The sequence below is a fragment of the Natrix helvetica genome (assembly GCF_964273705.1).
Source record: "Natrix helvetica genome assembly, chromosome: 8".
Lineage (NCBI taxonomy): Eukaryota > Metazoa > Chordata > Lepidosauria > Squamata > Natricidae > Natrix > Natrix helvetica.
The window spans coordinates 15,690,835-15,710,516 of NC_138559.1; the positions used below are offsets into that span (position 1 = coordinate 15,690,835).

Sequence of the window (19,682 nt, forward strand, 5' to 3'; positions counted from 1 at the left end):
AATCTTGTGCTTGGCTTGATTTTTGTTTCCATCCCAGACAATGTGTTGTAGTAACTCTCCCTGCCCCCTGACAATAAATGCATTTTTCTCGACTTTCAAAGAAGCAGATTGAAGTGGCCATGAAAATACTGTATGTGTCTTTAAAAAATTGGATTCTTCACAAAAAGAAAGAAAACAGTGTCAGACTGAAAGGCAACTGCTAGTTTGAAAGTTATGGATCATTTTTCTGTAGCAAGAATAAGATGCTTTAATATAAGCAAATGCTTTAAATGTATAACATATCCTCATAATCCAATCAGAGGCACTTTAATAAGAATTCATGTCCCCCCCCCCATCTTGGTTTAAAAGCAAATCATACCCTTTGACTCAACTCTACACACACATTTTAAAAGAGTGTTGGAAAAGGAAATAAAAACAAGGACAATACAACCTGAGTTATATTTTCACACTAGCTGAATACCTGTGGTCCGCAACAAAACAATGTGATTGGGCTTGATAAATCAACACTTATAGCTTGAAAATTAATGGCTTCTCCTCTCCCCTCCTCTCCCTCAGGCTTGCCCCACAGAAGCCCCCCTATCCTATCCTATTCTATCCTATCCCCTTCTCTTCCTCCAGCTTGGCCCACAGAAGCCTCCTCTATCCTATCCCCTTCTCTCCCTCAAGCTTGCCCCACAGAGTCCTCTCCTCTCCCCCTTCTCTCCCTCAGGCTTGCCCCACAGAAATGTCTCCTGTCCTATCCCCTTCTCTCCCTCAGGCTTGTCCCACAGGAGACTCCCCTATCCCCTTTTCTCCCTCAACCCTGCCCCACAGTATCCCCCTATCCTATTCCCTTCTCTCCCTCAGGCTTTCCACACAGATGCCTCTCATCTCCTATCCCATTCTCTCCCTCAGTCTCCTCTTCAAAGTCCCAGCCAGCAGGCTGGATGAGTCACGCGCTGGCCACACCTACATCCAATTGGCAGTTGGAACAGTTATTTTCAGGTTGAGATGTCTAACTTCTTAGCATCAGAGCATGTTAATACTAATATGAGAACTACTAATGCTCTGATGGTCATTTTGAAAAATCCTTTCTAAGTGAGCATCTAGAAGCCAAGAGGATCATACATGCCACATTTCAAGTTTGCAGACTTTACGGTTCTGGAAATTTTGTGATCCGGCATGAGTGGTTTTTGCTTTTATATATATATATCGATTATATATCATAACTCAGCTAATAAAATCAGGGTGTACTACATACTTTCTGATATTGTATAAATTATGAATAATACCTGAAGGAAAGAAACACAAAAATTTCCAATGGAATCAAACCTACATGGAATGAATAAAACATCCCATCAGAGTAGGACTTTAGCTTGCTGATTTGATAAAATATGTCTTTGTGAAGGAAACAATGAGTGAAGCAGAGGGAGTAAAGGAAGAGTGAAAGGAAGTGATTCCAAATGTATTGTTATTGTCATTGTCAGCATTAACACGGTAGACAAAACACAGCAAGAGAAGCACTAACTAGCATATGAAATTCAATTCATCAAAAAATGAGGAGAAAGAGAAATATGGCGAAGAGGAATTAATCACTATCCATAGTGTTTCAAAAAAAACCGTTGATTGGGCAGCATGTTAAATATGGATAATCCCTGGGTTACAAGCATTCCCTCAGCGAATGTTTGACGTTACGCAATAAGCACCCCCTAGTGTTTATGAACAAGTCCCAAAAGTATGATTGTTACAGCACCACGGCAGTTGTTCGCCCTTACAAACAACCACAGAGGCTCTGCAACATTTGTTCTCCCTACTCCCCTCTGTTCCACACTTTGTTCGCGAGAATGGAGCTTCGGAGGGGCAGGCCCATCCTTCTGACGCTCCATTTTCGTGTGCACAGGCCTCGACCTGCACTTTGTTAGCCAAAACAGAGCTGTATTTTGATGTGCACAACCTTGCCCGGCACTTTGCAAGCCGGCAAAGTGTGGACTTGTTCATAAACACCAAATGTTTGGCGAGTCTTATGCAGGCCAAAACGGGGTGTTGGAGGGGAAAGCCCACCCCTCCAAACCTCTGTTTTGGCCAGTAAAGTGCCGGGCGAGGCCTGCACATCAGTAGTGGGTTTGTACTGGTTTTACTACAGGTTCACTCATGCGTGTGTGCACACTCTTGTGTGTGCCTGGCACTTCTGCGCATGGGCAGAAGCGTCCAGGTGGGTGGGTGGAGCCTCCCGTCACAGCCACTACAAGTTTGGCCGAACCAGACCGAACCGAGAGTAACCTATCTTTGCTGCACATACCAAAATAGGTATACAGAGGGGCACATGCAGCTGAGAGGCTGGAGAGGAGACAGCTTGCTAGATCTTCCCCACCCTGATCCCCACCTCATGTGCATTTACCAAGCCACACATTTGATTAGTGAAAGGAGGGAGTGATCATGTTGAAGGTACAAATTCACTCTCACAAAACCTCAGATTATGAATGCAATGGGCAGGCTACACTACATTTGTAACTCAAGGACTACCTGTATATCACTTTGGTTGTTTTTTTTTTTTTTTTAAATACATAAAATGAGCTTGTCCCAAACATGTTTTTTTCAAAAGGCAACTTTTCAGGTAATGAGGATTTAATAGCTGCCAGCTGATGTAATGTTGTAAACTGTAAACTGTAAGCTGATGCAATGAGGATGATTCAGCAATGCAGGTGTCTATAGGTGGCCATTAGAGGGCACTTTTCTCTGGCAGAGAAAATGGTAGAGGATGGAAGGATTTATATACCTTGCAGTCATCTGGTTCATATCACTCTTCCAGTGAGTTATTGAGACCAATTGGTGTGGAACCTTCTTGGAACTGCTGAAAGGACAGGAGATAGGTAGTGTTGTATTGCTCCCCTTTTGTTGAGAGAGGACTGTTCAGTCTTAATGTAGATGTCCTCTTTGACCCCTAATTCAAACTAGTGGTCCTCTCTGACCACATTCAGTTAGAACTGAAGATGCTTCTTAGATGAGAATTGAAATGTCTTAAAGGAAAAACAAAGTCCAGTTGCCTTTTGGAAAAAAAAACCACCTTTGGGACAACTATGATCTGGATGAATTTCCATAGACATAAAACATGCTTATAACTGTCATCCAGATAAGTGAATTCTTTACTAAGTCTAATTGCAGTCAGTGGGACTTCACTTTTATTAAACACATCTTCCTTTCTCCAAAAATAATTACAGGAGAATCAGATTTATCTTCTAGCTATTTTTCTTTCTTCTTAATGCATGAATGGCATTGAATTTGGGACTTTCCCAGGATGTGTTGGAGGTGACACATAATTGATAAGGCTGGCTGGCATCCAACACTTCGAAATAAATAAAAGAAATACTTTGCCAGCTAAAGAAATGCCATCTGCAGCAATAAATCCATATTGTAAAATGACATTAAGGCTGTACCATTACTGATCAAGCAGAGTTCTTTATGTAACAAACTAATGCATAAGCGTGATGAAGACCAAGTGCATGCTTGTGTGTGTGTGTGTGTGTTGGGAAGGGGCACTTTTCATTTCCTGTGTTGTAATTCTTATTTAAGGACCTTAAAGCATATTGATAGGCTGTATTTCTGTTTACATAGAAGATATTTTGCACATAAAGGCATGCATCTCATGTTAAAAACTCCATCCAACCAATATGTCCATATGATGAGCATAGGGATCTGATGTGTAATTTAATTAGCAGTGCTGTGGATGTTGTAGTTTTCATTGTCTCATTAGATTAATATTGTTTCCACTAACTATATTTTATACTTTCAAAAAGGATAGGATGCCCACATATACCAATGACAGTTACAGCTTTTTTGTTAGCTTTTTTAATTATCTAAGGTGGTTAAAATGACAGAAGGTCAGAAGAATGGAGGGAGGGAGAGTGGTTGGAAGAAGAAGAAGCAGAAAAGAGGGAGGGAGGGAGGGAGATTCTAAGAATTTTAGGGAATAATCGGGTCTTTTTTGTTTGATAAATTGAGAGAAAAGAAAAGCAGCATGTATTCCTCTTCAAACCAAAACCTTTCATCTTTATTTCTCTTATTGGCACCAACTTCATGAGCATTGAGAAAGGCTGCATTTGCGCCTTTCAACTGTATAAAGCAGAGATAAACCAAGCTCACCAGAATGAAACTAAAAAGCATCCATTGTATGTATTTAATGGATCTCCAAAGAAAACATTCAAGGACAAAGACTCCATTCCTAGCAGCCGTCTTTAATGAGCTTCCCGTTCTGGCATCCTTCTCCTGCCTTGAAGATTGCATGTATCATTTTATGTAAATTAGTTGCATCACTTATTTTTTCAAGGTTCCAAGTAATGTGCACAGATCTTTATATTACTTTTCAGAGCCATTAGCTAGGATGAGTTCATATTTGTATTCCCTTTGCATGCTGGATGTGTTTTAGTTGGGGGTGACGTCAGCTTTTACGATGAAAGTCAGCAAAACCAGACACATCCCATTATCTAGATTTCTTCTTCCTTTCCCTTCACCACTCATCATACTTTATTAACAAAATCATTTTTCGTTATATGTTTTTTATTTTATTTTTTATATACATCAACGTGAAGAGTATGGCATCTGGCTATCGTTCATTTTGATACAAATAACAATACTAATAGCAATCATATTTGTTACATCGATTAAGCATATATACTCCTAATATTAATACTCCTATTTGTAAGATATAGACCTTCATTATGAAATTATTCAATATTTCAATTTATCATTCTACTGCCAATTACAACATTGTTTAAGCATGCATAATAATACTACCTTTCAACCTCTAATCTTTCCATATAATTCTTTAATTTATTCTATTTAATCAGGCCATCCTTACTAATCCTAGTATAGTACACATATTGTATCTAATCCCCTTACTCCATCCTGACAGCAATCACCGTATTATTTAAACATACATATGAAATCCATCTTTCAACCTCTAATCTTCTGTCTATTTATTTCTTTTATAATATGTGTATCTTTATTTCTACTTCTATTCTAACTTTTAATCAGGCCCCCATTATATTAAAGAATGACGGGGGGGGAAATAAGAAAAAACATTTCCTTTCTATCCATAATCTTTTGCCCGTTTTAATATTTCAATTCTTATTTGTTTTTTGACATACCTCCCATACTCCTCTCTTGGATCTTTGTCTCTATCTACCTCTGCATTTTTACTGTTTCGCAAGTATTCCTCCCATCTCTATCCTCTTATTCTGCCAAGTCTCCAGAGTATTTGCCCAAACCCCTATCTCTTTTTCAATGGTATTTTCAATTCTCATTCCCTTTTAAAATCTCTTAAAATACTTTCCCCCTGATTTGTTTCATTAATCATTATAGTCTTTATTATCTTCTCTTCTTGTTTTGCTTGTTGATTTATTCTATCTTTTCCTCCATTTTTTCCATTGTTTCCTCCCTCTCCTGAGCATCTTGGTCTGTATTCATTGTCCCTTGTAGAATATTTTCTATTTTCCCATGTATGCTTGGCTTAATTGTTTATCTCCCCGAAGTTCTTTGTCATAGAGTCCTTTAATGCTTTAAACATCAACAATATTTTTTGAACTTCAACTTATATCCCCCATATGGAGCATTTCATCTTATTTTAATAAGGTCCACTTTTACTCAAAGAAAGAAAAAGATCTTGTCGTGCTGCCACTGTTGGGATGCCCAATGTCCCACTAGCCAGCTGGTCTTCAGGCCTCTGCTGCACATGTGTGCATGTCTGTGCATGCACACATTTGTGCACATCCATGCATGCAAACAATCACACATCTCCATGCATGCGCACATTCTCCCGCATGCACTTTTCAGTTTGGGCATGTGTGCATGCACAATTTGGGCGCTCTGTCAGGTAATGAGGATTTAATAGCTGCCAGCTGATGTAAGGTTGTAAGCTCTAGACCGGAAGCTGATGCAATGAGGATGATTCAGCAATACAGGCATTGCCTCTTTAAGACTCTGGTAGGGTGGAGACTCTGGTAAGGTGTCTATATATATATATATAGGTGGCCATTAGAGGGCCTTTCTCTCTCTCATTGGCTATCTCTCCTTGTGTCAGTAGCTGTGTGGTAAGAGATTTATCTTCATGTGCATGTCTGTATAAATTTGTATATAAATCACTATTGATTGTATAAAAGGTCTGGGTATTCTGTTTTGCTCCTGGGTTTCTCTCATAATTATAGTCACACTGCCAAAACTCTGATACACATTGTCTAAAAGGTTCATTATCACTGCATTAGGAGAAAGATGCTTTCTGCATCCCCTGGACTGATCCATTCAATTGTTTGACTGACTGACTGACTGATTGTTTTCCAGCTTCGTTTTGGGATCTTGGTCTTATTCCAGAAACACAGAATCCTGAATCTCTCTAGTTTCTATAATATGTTTCCAACATTCTTTTGGCTTAGAATGAATAAGACAGTCTAAATGCTATATGCCAATGCCGATTCTCAGTCATCGAGGTCATGGTTGTCCCAAAAGTGTTTTGTTTCAAAAGGCAACTGGGCTTTCTTGTTTTCCTTGAAGATTGCAGGGAATATAAATCCTTCCGTTCTCCACCATTCAGAACTGAAGAAGCTTCTTGGATGAGAAGTGAAACATCTTCAAGCAAAACAAGAAAGTTCAGTTGCCTTTTGAAAGAAAGCACCTTTGGGCCTAAAGGCTATCATCTTTCATCCTTCTTTGAGCAGAGTATCCAGATCATGCCATCCTATTAAAATGTTTCAACTGACCACTGCCATCCATGTAGGAGATAACTAAGGCCTTTTTAGTTATTATGAACTCTGTGAACACATTCTTAGTTTTTCTTCCAGTTTTCCAAAACTAAATTTTGCAGGAAAGAGATTGATAAATCTTTACAAATCTGTGCTTGGTCAATCTTTATATTAAGAGTATTTGTTTTTATATTATTAAACCAGAAAAACATACATATTCTGAAGCTCGGTTTTTTAGGCATGTTTCCCTACAGTGTAAGCACTCAAGGAGCTGTCAAAGTAAGTTGGAGAGTGGTAAAAACACTGTGTTGCATGAAAGAGAATCCAACTATTCAATCTGAACTCCTTTTTTTTTCTTTGTTCTTTTTCTCATTTTCCTAAAAGAAAAATGCTTGTTTATTACCCAGCAGCTCAAGCTAGAGAAAAAAAGAAGAAGAAAGAAAAAAATGAATCTCAATGATTTTCTCAGTATTGATATGTAGAAGATTTACTTTTGGAGATTAAAAATGCATGTTGTACTTGAGGTATTCAAGCTGTGGAACATATTGCAAAGGCAGGTTGAAAACTGATATGACTGATTCACTATTTGTATGAAAAGAACATTGAGGCATATGTAAATTTAGCATTTGAATATATTGACCACTCAAAAAGGGACTCAAAGAAGGCTGAAGCGAAGCAAAGAGAAAGGGTTTATAACTAAACTATTTTTCTTCAAAAACAGATTAGGACAGATACTGTTTCTTTTTTAAAAAAAAGAAAAGTATACATATATAGCAATTATATTTTAAACCCCAACCTCCCAAACTTATTTTTGGCCGAAATGCGGACCTAGTTATAATTTCCAGCTATTTTCATCATAATGCTGTATAGTTATACATCATTACATGCCCCAAATTTTTAGTTCTGTCTTTATAATCTCAATAATTTTCCATTATAAGTATGTTTCAAATTCCCCCTCCATTTTTCCATGTCTTTGCTTAGCTTACATTTAATTATCTTTACATTACAATCCTTGCGGTCCATTGATCTGCTATATAAAATAACAAGCAATATGCACCTCACTTTTATTCATCTTCTTAAGAGTTCTATATGTATCCATATTTCATATATTTTAACCTACATTTGATTATCTTTTCATTATCATATTCAATCAATTAGCAACTCAATTTAATTATCATGTAAAAGAGTAAATCACATACCTCTACTTTATATTCTCCACAATAATTTCTAAATATCCAATTTCTTCCTAGTGAGCCTTTTATCACAAACTCTAAACTGCTTTTTCTTTCTACTGGGTATATATTCTTCCTTCTCAAACTTTTCCATCGCCCACTGCTGCGTCTTTTGACGTATCCTCTGTCTCCCTGTCTTCTCTTTCTCTTTTCTCTTATCACTCCTTTCTTTCTTCTCTTTCTTCTCTATTCCTGTCTGTCTGTTTCCTTTCCTTTCTTCTATAATCTCTTCCCTGTTCTTTGTCCCTATTCTTTGTCCCCCTTTTTAATTTTCCCTGTGCCACTATCAAACTCAGTGAAATCTTTTGTCTGCTTTTTATTTTCCATTGTTTCTACAATTTCACTACCCTCCCCCTCTTCTTCCCCCATTTCCTGCCTCTCCTCAATTTCTAACTTCAGAATTCTATTTAAGTTTAATTTTAATGACATGCATATTTTTATAATTTCACGTATTTCTTCAAATTCCCAACTTTCCATAATGTCCAGTTCAAAAATTACAGTTAATTATAATTTAAGTTCCACAGTTTCTTCTTTTTTTCCAATTCTGATCCGGCTTCTATATTCCAATTCAGCTGAAATGGAGAGGAAGAAAAAGGGGAGATATCTTAATCACTTCGCTTTCTTTGTTCTTCCCTCTGGCAAATGGCTCCATATTCTTTCAACTCAATGATTTTCAGCAAATACAACTTGTATTTTTAAATCCAGGAAAGACAGAATTATGAATGGAGAAAATAGTGCTTTTTCTTGATTTTTCTTCTTGTTAACTTCCACCTCTCATTGATTAGAGTTGCTTAAGATATGTAAATTAAAACAAGCTCGAACAAAGCAAATCTCTTTGGTGTATTTTTAGATTCTGTTCCCCCCTCCTTCTTTCCCTTTGTGAGGTTCCCAATTGTCAATTAATCTCAAGACACAATCTTTTCAGATCCAAATTCAAAGTTTGTATTTCAATGGGTAGTCAGTCCCCAGTTCTCTCATTTCTGTCTCCATTTTGTTTAAAACAAACAATTCTCTTTCGGCTTAACAATTTAAACCACAATTTTTTTTCTTCTTTGCTTTTTTCGACCAAAATCATTAATATTATTTTCTACTCACAAGATTCTTTGCCTTTTCAAAATTCTGATTTGGGTCAGTTGGTTATTTAAATCTTCTTACCAGGTCTCAGCATTCCTTCCATACACTGCTCCTGCTCAGATGCTTAGTCCAGAAGCTTTAGCTAGGTAGCAGCCATGCTGCCTCCCCAGAGCTAATCTCTGAACTATGAGGTACCTGTTGCGTTCCTCTGGGTCTAATGAGATGCAGCTTCTTCTTCACTTTCCCTTCAGGAATGTTCTGATCCAAAAGATCCCCGGCATTTGGTTTGTCAGCCAGAATTTATGTGAGACTCTTCAGAGCCCATGTTTTTTCTGTCTGTCTCGCTAAGGTACTTCCGGTCTCTCAGGACAAATACTGTTTTGATGGCATCAGGACCAGGATTGTGGGTGAAAAGGACACAAGAAACACTCTTCCAGGGTTCTAATTGGAAAGTAATTGCAGACTTTTTCATTCCTTCCCCCTGGAGTTATCCAAGAGCAAACTCGGGGCAATGGTATTGAAACCAGAAGAAGACTTTAAGAAATTAGATTTGCATGAGCTAAAAAAATGGAATTTCTGCCTAGTGCCTATGAGATACACAGTGGAAAAGAAAAATGGAAAACCAGCAATAGTAGAATAGGAACTATGTTTTGGAGCTACGCTGAGTAACTGACACTACAGAATTTCCCAAACTGTGAAGAAACTTTTAGTTCTACATTCTTGCAATAAATCCACCTTTCCCAAAGTTTCATTGTATTGTTCTAATTGTTCATTTGTGTTCATTTTGATGCTTGGATTTTTAGGAAAGTTCTGTAAATTAAGCTTACACTAAAGGAAGGTGTGATGACAAAGGATTTAGCCTTGCCCCCTCCCCCAACTCTAGGAGAATTGTACTTTTCTTATGGGGTTCTTCTTGCTATGATTGTCCAACTGAGATTTTGCTTATATTGATATGAACCAACCCCAAGAAGTCCTGAAAATCTGAGGTTTTTCAGGCAGAAATATGGACTTTCCTTGGCTGCTTTCCTAGGTTGCTTCTGAGCTATGGGATCCTTCAGAGATGCTACCATCTTCCAATCTTTCTCTTTTCCAAAGAGTCAGGCTGTTTCTGTTCAGCCTGATGATCTAATTTAATATTTAATATAAGATTTCTGTCAAAACCTGGCATTTGGGAAGGACCTAAAATTTTGCAGATCTAGTTCCTATCTTTATTAAAAAGAAGGATCTATAAAGTTAATAGCTATTTGGGAAACTCCTTTTTATTCTTCCCTTTCTCCCCCTTGTAAAGATGATCCTATGCTCTATGGAATGAAAAAGGTTTAGGCCCACAGAGGTAGAAAGCAGAAGAAGTCAATTATTCAATGTTCCTTGGTCATCAGTGTAGATATTGGTTTCAGTTTCTGAGCTATTGCTAATTTTTATCATGTGAAAGTGCATTCTATTTCTATAAATGTAGTCTACATCTATTTTGATACATATGCATATGCATATACATATGATATATAATTACAGATTATTTTTCACAGAAGCTGTAACATTGACACTATACTTTTCCATAGTTGGGTTGCTGACCTTTGAAATTAGCTTTTAAATGGAAGTCTTACTATAAAAATGCATGAAATAATAAAGCTGCAAGTCTTCAAAATTCCATAAGATGTTTTGTTGTTTATTGGTGGCAAAAGATGTCACCATCTCTGCATTAATTAAAATATTCATTCACTTTTTTTTTCCTCTCACTCTGATTGTCATACCCTAAATGGCAAATTAATCTGTTAACATGCAGTCTCAGCAATCTCTCCTAGGTTTATTCAATTCCTATTGTTCATAATTTCAAACTCCATTTTATGTTGTGATGCCAATCAACATTCTTCATAAGGACCAACATTATGAAAATTGGGTTGCATCTTTGTCCTTTTTTAAAAAAAATGTTTTTTTATAAGGCACACAAATATGATGGCTTGGGTCCCTTCCAGCTATCTCAAGTCCCCAGTGTACATATCAAGGTAAATCAGGAAATAATATGGTAGCATATAACACTCTTCCATATTCTAAATAAACTTTTATTCTCGGTTGCTCTTTGTAGGATTTTTTTAAAAAAAGAAACATATTAAACTTCATTGATCTTCATTGATTAAAGTTTGTTGTTTTTAAAATGTGAATGGAATAATTATATAAGTAAAAAATGCCCAAGATATATGCATTAGCTGAACAGATGCACAAAAATACTTTATACGGAGAAAGAATGCTTGCAGAAACCATGAATACTATGAAAATACAGACAAAATTTCATTAATTAAAAAAAATATTTGTTTGGTTTTGTTGTTACCAAATTTCAAAACTCACATGGGAATGAGATCAAATATAGAGTCCTCAATTTACAATTCTTTTAGTGACCATTGAAAGTTAAAATGGCACTGAAAAAGTGACTTATGACAATTTTTTACATTTACAACCATTATATATAGTGCATAGTCACAGAATCAAAATTCAGACACTTGACAATTAACTCATATTTTTGATGATTGCAGTGTCCTGGGGTCATGTGATTGCCTTTTGCGTTTAGTAACAAACTGAACAAAACAGGAATAAAAACCCAAAGAATTGGAATTAGATGAAGTGCCTAATTTGACCTAGATGTTTGACCTTGTGAGAAGCTGATGGTTATCAAGGCTCACTTCATCCCATTTGTATACTCAAGGGATATAAAAGCTGTTTTGATCCCATAATCACATCAGACAATCTCAGATCTTATTTCTGGAGAAATATTCCATGAGCATTTATAGTTTTAAAATTCATAAAATCTGGAGCATCCTCAGACTCCTCCAGTGAGATTCACAATTTAAGGAGTAAAGACTGACGCAGCCACTCAAACTCTTACTTTAGTTTTTGTTCCTCAGCGCATGAAATAAAAGAAACATGACAAGAAGCCAAAGCAGATGATATTAAAGAAAGGGAAAGCCTAATCAAAAGCTGGTCTAAGAAGCAGAGAGCAAGCTGAGGAAATGAACACAGTGGTATTCACATGGTCAGCTCTGAAAGAAGCATGGTTTTCAGGGAGAACAGAGAAATCAATTTTCCACTGTGAGAAGAGAGTCTTCTGTTGTTCACACATTTTTTTTACCCTCAGTGAAGTAAAAGGAGGGAGGCAGGAAAGAAGGAAGGAATAGTCTTTTAAAAATTCATTTACCATCATCCCAACAACTTTTCTCTTAATGGAGAGCTGGTTATTAAAGCAATTATTGTAAAATACAAAAGGCAAAATATGGATAAAATACCACATATATAGGGAGCATGACTAACTCCCTTCCTTCCTTCCTTCTTTCTTTCTTTTTCTTTCTTTCTTCGTTTCTTTTTGTTTCTTTCTTTCTTTCTTTCTTTCTTTCTTTCTTTCTTTCTTTCTTTCTGCAGCGTGTAGGAAAACTCCTTCATTTTCCACAAGAGAATTTCAGAAAGGAACTTCTCCTAGTGAACACTTGTGAATGAGTAGCCAAGGAGTCTGTGGAGAGATGAATGAAATGTGTAGCAAGAAATGACACCATCAGCACTCTCACCTTCGATCATCTTCAAAAAAGTTGCCTGAAAAACAAAACTAGGGAAGTTCAAAAGAAATACTCAAGTGATTTAAGAATAAGATAGAAAAACGGAGCCTTCTTCGCAGGGGAAAATATTGTTGAGAAACTGAAAGATACAGCATTAGTTCCACATGCCAAGCCTTCTTCTGGCTTTAGTGGATAGAGAAAGCTAAATAAGATGAAGGGTCAAATTCCATAGTTCAATGAAATGCATGGAATATTTATTACAGCTGAAAAATGTGCCAAATGCTTCCATCTATGCCCAAAGCAAACATAATTATATTCAGGTATTTCAGAATAACATGTTATATTATTAGCTGAACTCTTCTTCTGAAAGTTGGGAGAGTTGCCTAAAAGAAAAAGAAATTATCAGGTTCTATATGAAAAGCAGGCAGAAAAAAAAGTGAAACTCTTGGGAATTAATTCACTCAGTTACCAGTTGATCTTCTTTAGGTCTTGGCTGCATCTAGATGTCCTTAAGAAAACTGGATTCAAAGTTAAATGGTAAATTAGTAAAAATTCCAAGTAAAAATGTCTAAATTTGTAAAAAAAAAAAAAAATCCAAGATAGAGATTTGCCTATAGCTACCCTTGAAACAGTTATAGCAACAGGTCTTAGCAACAGGAGTCACTTCTGCCTCCCTTGAGATTCTAAATAATTTAATCCCTATATGTCTTTGTATGAATGTGCATGGTTGAAATGATTTATGCACCTCCCTCCCTATACCAATATAGCTGAAAGGAGGTTGTACACCTAGCATGAGGTCCAGTAAATCATGTATGGGAAACTCCCATCACCAGGGGGAAATTCAGTATGTAAATTCTAGCTATCCAGCTGTTCTGTCTAAAGTATGATTGTCAGCAGGGAGATAGACCCACAGCCACTTCAGTAAATAGTCCAGGATCATACACAAATGATCAGACAGAATCTTAAAGCAAAGATTTTTTTTCCCAAGAATAAGTCAGCAGGCAGTTGTACAGAGGCAGAAGACAAGGAGATCCATAATCAAAGACTGGAGAGTAATAAATAATATCAAAGAAAAATGATGGAATTGGCAACCAAGAAGGTCAGCATGAAAGATGGGTTAGGAAAATGAGTTAGAAAATTGAGATATTTTGCAAACAGCTGGTTACAGATGCTGTTTCCAGCCAGAATTGATTGGAATTGAAGGATTCCGATCCAGTTTAATCTGTGAAAGTTGAACCCTTTGGGCAAACTTGGTTCAAGGGGAACCCTGTTTCCTTAGTGTTGTACTGTCCCTGTGGAGTTGTTCCCATATGCATCTCCCCTGTCTTGGATGTAGGATAATCTCAGTTTCTTCTTCTGATTGGGAAGGTCCCATGTCACCTGGTGGTTCTATCTCACCTACATTTAGATGAAGAAATAGAACCACAGTAGATAGAACCAATGTTTCGTACTTATCAGCAAATCCACTTTAATTTTAAGGACATTTCTAAAAGTTAGTGAATCTAAAAGGTTAGTAAATAGTTATTCACAAATTTACAGAGAAGAGACCCAACAGGTATAGCCTATGTGACAATAATGTAATTGGATGACCTTGGGGGAATGAGAGGAAGTGATCCTGCCTAGGAAACAATCAAACATGAGCCCTCAATGGCTTAATGGTCAAAAGAAGATATTTAAAAAGAATCCATCCTAATGAAACAAGCAGGTAAAATTTGCAAAGTTCTTTTAATAAAGCTGTGAAGTTTCCAAAAGATGCCCTAATTAATTTACGAGCCTGGAGACAAAGTTCAAAAGAAATCCAGTCATTTATTAGGAACAACATTTTGGCATGTTCTTCTGTGGAGCCAAATCTGATTTCTAGTTAATGGTGTCTGATCTTTACCCCTGTGTCTCCCCTCCCCTCAGTCTGTGTCATAAATCACATCCACCAATGAAATGCTGCAGCAGGCTGTAAACTTTGGCGCCTCACACGCCTGCTGTAAAAATCTGAGATCCGACCCTGGTCGAAGGTATGCATGGAATTCTCCCTCCCTTTTTCATGTCAACTTGATAATAGTCATGGAAACACTTTACAAGTTGACAATAGCTTTACAATACAGTAGAATTATTCCACCAGTCATGCTTTCTGCTGGACTACCTGGGAAAGCTGACAAGAAGAGGTTTTGGCCCCAATTATAGTCACTTTCCAGAAACTTCTAAAGAGAGAACACAGCACGAATCAGGGTATTCTGCCAGCATTCACAATGGCTTTGTCAGAGAGAAAAGAAAGAAATGATGTCTATGCCTGTTCATGGAAAACTCTGCCCTGCGCATCTTTGACACCCATATCAGTTTGGGTATGTGCATTCCACCCACAGGCTTTTGCTGTGAAGTGGGGGCTAATAAACCCAGTTGGAATATGGGAGACATTATGATGGACTATGCCATACTGCTGTGAGAAAGGTTTGCCTCCATTTCTCATCCCTGACTTGTTGATTAACTTTGCTATCAGAATGGATTAATGTAGGCGGCTGGTTCCTTTTTTTTCAATCCTTTCCTCCCATTTTGGAAAGCCTTTGTCATAAGAATGCAATGCCTAATATTTAAGATCCTGCATATTCCATGAATTATAGAAAAGGGAGATTGGACTGGGTTGACCTTTTCAGTGTGCTGGATTGTGACTAGCTATGCCATTCCATTCATTTTACTGTTTGATTACTATGCGGTATTCCAGAGCATCTGGCAGAACAGCCACCCCCACTCCACCTCCATCCAAATACAAAATGATGAAAGGTCAGCTTAGTAAAACACAAGAGTCTATTTCAGAGAATATAATGCTTTGCAATTCAGAGAACTTGCCCTTGAACCAAAACTTGTGATGAGAAAGAAATCACAGTGAAATCACCCTTGCCACACATATATAGGATGGGCTAATGAAAGATCTATCGTTAACTGACTGCCAACTGCCAGCAGTTCGATTCTCACCGGCTCAAGGGTGACTCAGCCTTCCATCCTTCTGAGGTCAGTAAAATGAGGAGCCAGATTGTTTGGGGGCAACATGCTGACTCCATAAACTGCTTAGAGAGGGCTGTAAAGCACCTTGAAGCAGTATATACGTCTCTAGGTGATATTGCTATTGCTAGATCAGTGCTTCATTGAATGTGCTTCACACCAACAGAACCAAGCCCCTGTGAAAACATTGAACGAGATGCAGCAGAAACCTGCTGGGGAAAGAAAAAAAAATGAGAGAAATGTAAAATGATGGTTAGCCAGCTACTTTATAAAATGCATTAATAAATATCTTTGCAATCTGCTCAGAATTCTAAGTAGACCCACCAATCCCAAATTTTCAGGATTTCTGCTACTCACCAACAGACCAAAACTGCAGTGTGCTGCAACTACATTGTAAAAAAAATGATCTGTGGTGGCAGCATTATATTTTGGGTTTTAAAAGCTCTCCTTGCTAGATTGTCTTCTGGATACTAGCTTAATTATGGGACTTTTATCTCATTTATGTCTGGCTAAATATGCCCCTATTCTCTTTTAGCTTCTGCTGGACATTTTTTTTCAGTATTCTTATTGTCATTTTTCTTCCTTAGCCTTCTTTGCATATTGGTTTCTGGAAAGGCGGAGTAGACATTATTCCAATAAACACATTTAAATACTTGCCTCTTCCTACTTCTGTATTCTCCAGTTCAAGGGCAGTTTCCTGAATCAATTTCCAAGCTTCTAGCGCCAGATTTAGATCAAGCTAATAATGCTATCTCAGGATCCTAAGATCTGTATCTAATTATTTTCTCATTTATTTTAGGAGATGCATGCTAACTGGTTGATTGGTAATGCAAATAGCCTCCTGCTGTGGGTGCATTAAATGGTAGCAGTTTTTCATTTAATTGAGGAGCTATTCAATTATAGGCAATAATCATTTGTTACTAATAAGGTCATCTACAACCCTCAAGTCTCAACAAACAAGCAGAGCTGTAAAATGAAATCACCAGCATTAGCCTGACGATGCAAAACACGGAATAATTTATTTAAATAATAATAATAAGGAAGTAAAGGAGGGAGGGGGAAAAAAAACCAGCCCATAATACATGACTGTTTGCATCAAAGATCTCTTCAGAAAACTGGGGAAAGAAATCAATAGAAGTCTGATCAAAGTTATTTTTTCACTTTTGTGTGGTTTCAAGAGAGGCTTTCAGAGCTGGGCAAAAGCTTGCCAGTGATATTCCTCTTGAATAATAATGTGCTTAATCAAATTGATCAAATCTGACATCTAAAGCATATAGCCGAGATCAGAGTTGAACACACTATTTGCCAAAAGCATATTCTTCCTAATAAGCTTATTTGCAGTGTTTCTTCAATCCCTTGAATTAATGTCTGTGTGATATTGGTGATAATTCCCAGAAATGTACCTCTTTGAACGACACCATACCTTTCCCCCCACTATACAAAAGCAATCTCTATCAAAGGGTGGGAAAGGAAGGTAAAATGATGCCATCCTGGATCGATATTGTTTTGTTTTGTTTTGTTTTGTTTTGTTTTGATTATTATTATTATTATTATTATTATTATTATTATTATTATTATTATTATTATTATTATTATTATTATTATTATTATTATTATTATTATACGATTGTATCACAGCGGCCAGTTGATTCGCCGGATTTGGCATTGATTACTAGTCGGGCCCCACCCAGGGACCTAGGACGTCGTAACGTATTTTCGTAATATACGTGCAGATCCAAGCAGTGCAGCTTTTTGCATTTGACTGATGGTGATTTTGTCAAGTTTTAACTGTTTTAAATGTAATTTAAATTTAATTTATTATTATTATTATTATTATTATTATTATTATTATTATTATTATTATTATTATTATTATTATTATTATTATTATTATTATTATTATTGCATCAACAGAATTGTATCACAGCGGCCAGTTGTTTCACCAGATTTGGCATTGATTACTAGTCGGGCCCCACCCAGGGGCCTAGGACGTCGTAAATTATTTTCGTAATATGTGTGCGGATCCAAGCAGTGCGGCCTTTTGCATTTGACTGATGGTGATTTTGTCAATTTTTAACTGTTTTAAATATAATTCCAGTGCTTTTGGAATAGCACCCAGTGTGCCGATTACCACTGGAATTACCACTGCTGGTTTGTGCCATAATCATTGAATTTCAATTTTTAAGTCCTGGTATTTTGCGACTTTTTCATGTTCCTTCTCCTCGACCCTGCTATCAGGGTCTATGTGATGTCTATGATTGTAACCTTATTTTTCTCAACCAGTGTGATGTCTGGTGTGTTATGTGCTAGTATTTTGTCTGTTTGTATACGAAAATCCCACAGGATATTGACCATCTGATTTTCGGTGACTTTTTCAGGCTTATGTTCCCACCAGTTTGTTGTTGTTTTAATATTATAATTTTTGCACAAATTCCAGTGGATCATGCAGTGGAGTAGATAGGCTTAGGCTTAAGATAGGCTTAAGATACAGAAGGATCTTGACAAACTTGAACATTGGGCACTATCTAATAAAATGAAATTCAATGGTGAAAAAAGTAAGGTTCTACATTTAGGCAACAAAAATGGAATGCACAGGTACAGTATAGATGATACCTTGCTCAGTAATAGTAACTATGAAAGGGATCTTGGAGTCCTAGTGGACAACCATTTAAATATGAGCCAGCAGTGGAAGTCTTTAAGATGTTGGATAGCCATCTGTCTGAAACGGTATAGCGTTTCCTGCCTATGCAGGGGGTTGGTCTAGAAGACCTCCAAGGTCCCTTCCAACTCTACTATTGTATTGTATTGTATTGTATTGTAAATAATCAATTTCAAGAGTCTTCACTTTCTTAAGTTAGGAGAGGAGCCCTTCAGGTGGGTCTTACCTGGGATGACAGTGAAGATCCTTGTAGGGAAGTGGTGAAGGCTCCGGTGGACAGGTGCAATAAAAGTAACCTGGTTCTAAATGTTGATTAAACAAAGGAGATCATTGTAGATTTTAGAAAGAGCTGGCATAGTCATACTCCACTCAGTATCAACAATGCAGTTTAAGATGAAAATAATTATCTCCAAATCTGTAAATATACAACTGTATATTTTACAGTTGTTTACATATGTAGGAGTTGTTGGCATTTATATTTACAGGGGATTATTTTGTATTACTATCAAAGTCAAAACATTTGGGGGGCACAGCACATTCATTTCTCCCGCAACATTTGTGGTGCTTCTGGTTCTTATAATAAAAAGCCAGTAATTTAGGTTTTGATTATCTGTACTAGGGGAGGAGGGAAAAGCACAATTTCAGGCTTTATTCATTCAAAACTAAATTTGTACAGCATTTGGGAAAGCGGTGGATAAACTGCCTGATTCGTCTAGCAAATAGCAATCACAAGTTGTTTTTAATTTGAATATGCTAATGTACTGGGTCCTGAAGATCAGTCCTGGAACAAATTGTATTAAGTGAAATCAGGCAGTTAGTTGTCTGTTCCGATTTATCTCGTTACATTTGTTTCCTGGTGCTTATGGATTGCTATAATGCTTCCCATTGTATAAAGAAACAATAAATCAGTGATTAAAGGGAGGGAGGATTATACGTGGTATCCATTCATTGACTGCCCACCCACCCGCAACCGTAACTCCTTCATCCCTCCATCAGTTAATTTTCTCTCTGTTGAAATGTGGGAACTGACACAAAAAATATGTAGCTCTGTAACTTCCAATATTGAAAATGTATGAGGCGCAGTGACCTCAGGCTCTGGAGATTATGTGCCAACCATTTATATGTGCAGCTGTGCAAATTGCTAGAGTTTAATGTTAAATTTGATGGAAAATCATCTTTGCTGCTCTGCATTTGAGGAGAGGACAGGGTTTAAATATTTAATGGGCTTCCTTCCTGTTTGAACAGATTTAGTGGTTAAGCAGCTGAAATGTCTCTGACTCTACTCGCTGGAATTTCCCATCAGGTTATTGACACTTTAGATTTGGGATGACTTGCATTGATCTCAAAAGAGAGAAGTAGTCTAGGTCTCATAAATCCAGTGATAAATAATCTCCCATAGATTGGTTTCTTGAGGTGTACTCTACAAATGGAGCAAAGCCCCGTCTTCTTTTACCGAGGCACAACTCTCTTAATTTGT

At 37.1% G+C, this 19,682-nt stretch overlaps 2 long non-coding RNA genes across 3 annotated transcripts in view; both read left to right on the forward strand.

The window, feature by feature from the left end:
- Positions 1-19,682, forward strand: part of LOC309395966 — a 478,400-nt gene that overhangs the window by 155,971 nt on the left and 302,747 nt on the right. The gene's annotated exons all lie outside the window — the stretch shown is intronic.
- Positions 1-19,682, forward strand: part of LOC309395967 — a 148,455-nt gene that overhangs the window by 51,358 nt on the left and 77,415 nt on the right. The window contains exon 3 of one of the 2 annotated variants that reach the window (XR_014176014.1): positions 12,425-13,099. The exons of the other annotated variant lie outside the window; for it this stretch is intronic. This is a non-coding gene — a long non-coding RNA (uncharacterized lncRNA). Of the gene's footprint in view, positions 1-12,424; positions 13,100-19,682 lie in introns of those variants that run through there. 2 annotated transcript variants of the gene reach the window in all.